Source organism: Triticum dicoccoides, chromosome 6B (assembly GCF_002162155.2).
Source record: "Triticum dicoccoides isolate Atlit2015 ecotype Zavitan chromosome 6B, WEW_v2.0, whole genome shotgun sequence".
NCBI classification, from domain to species: Eukaryota; Viridiplantae; Streptophyta; class Magnoliopsida; order Poales; family Poaceae; genus Triticum; species Triticum dicoccoides.
Window position 1 is genome coordinate 51,661,694 of NC_041391.1, and position 1,312 is coordinate 51,663,005.

At 45.1% G+C, this 1,312-nt stretch overlaps 1 pseudogene; it reads right to left on the minus strand.

The window, feature by feature from the left end:
- Positions 1 to 605: 605 nt before the first annotated feature.
- LOC119322256 lies at positions 606 to 940 on the minus strand (annotated as a pseudogene).
- Positions 941 to 1,312: the final 372 nt, after the last annotated feature.

Consider the following 1,312-nt stretch of genomic DNA (forward strand, 5'->3'; position numbering starts at 1 on the left):
CTTGATAAACGACTCGATGCATTTTCTCTTCCTTGCCGCTGAGACTGAGACATATCAAAAAGATCTATTACTAAAAGGAGATTGGGATCATCCTGTGGTTACCGGATGATTGGAAATGAGCACGAAATGTCTATAAATGAATTTTCTCATTATTCGTTATTTCCGGGTCTTTTCGTTGCATTCACTTACAACAAGAAACAACCACCAGCGTTTGGTGCAGCACTTGCATTTTGGTGCATTCTTCTTCCTTTCCTTGGTCTTTCGTTCCGTCATATTCCAAATAACTTATCTAATTACAACGTATTAACCGCTAATGCACCTTTTTTTTATCAAATCTCAGGGACATGGTCTAATCATGAGGGTAGTATTTTATCATGGTGTTGGATCCCCAGTTTTTATGGATTCCTTTTTTGTTACCGGGGTCGACCCCAAAGCCATAATGTCTCAAAACGAAGAGGCTATAGAGAAACTTTGATTTTTTTCCTTTGTCTCGAACTTCATGAAGAACTCCATTCTATCTCTCCAACAAAAAAGTTGGGCTGCGCCCCAGTTGTACACTCCCTTCGTTCGGAGAACCCTTGTTGATTCTGAACTTCGTTCGCAAAGTAAGCGTCCTTTTAACGGCCAGCCCTTTTTAATGCGCCGCTTGACCCTGTTTTGAAAATGAGCTTTGCTCTTCTGGGCGCTGGGCGCTCCCGTGGTTCGCGAGAAGGAAAAAGGACTAATCTTTTGTTACATCTGGCACGAGATGAAAAAGAGAGAGCTTCGTCTATCGATGAACAGCAGATTGACGGAGCTCTTGGCATTGCTTTGTTTTTCTCTCCTTTCCTATCAGCGATTCCGATCCTTTTGTTCGAAATTTCTTCGTTCGTACCGAACCGCTTGCAAAATCAAATCCAGTTCCACAAGATCCTATATCAGCTATACATCCTCCTTGCATTTATGCCAGAGATGTCGCCAGTGCTATGGGCTTTGGGTTATGTAGATCAAAAATGATGAATGGGATTGTGGCACTCCACTCGCCGCCAATGTGGAAGGATGCCGCCGAAAAGAATGGAACGCTGCTTCGCTCTGCTGGATGCGTCGGATCCCATATAAGAAGCTCGCTCTTTACCCGATCATTCAAACATTTTGTGGGCGGCGCGCCTGCTCTATTGTTGCGTAGCAATAGAAGCCTGCTCATGCAGCTTCGGCGGCGCTTTTTCGCCTTCTCTTCGCTCTGGACAGGAGCGCTAATGGACACGGGGAGGGAGCAGGCGAAGCGTGTCGTTCGTAATGGAAAGAAAGACACCACTACTTCGCCTCTTTGTTG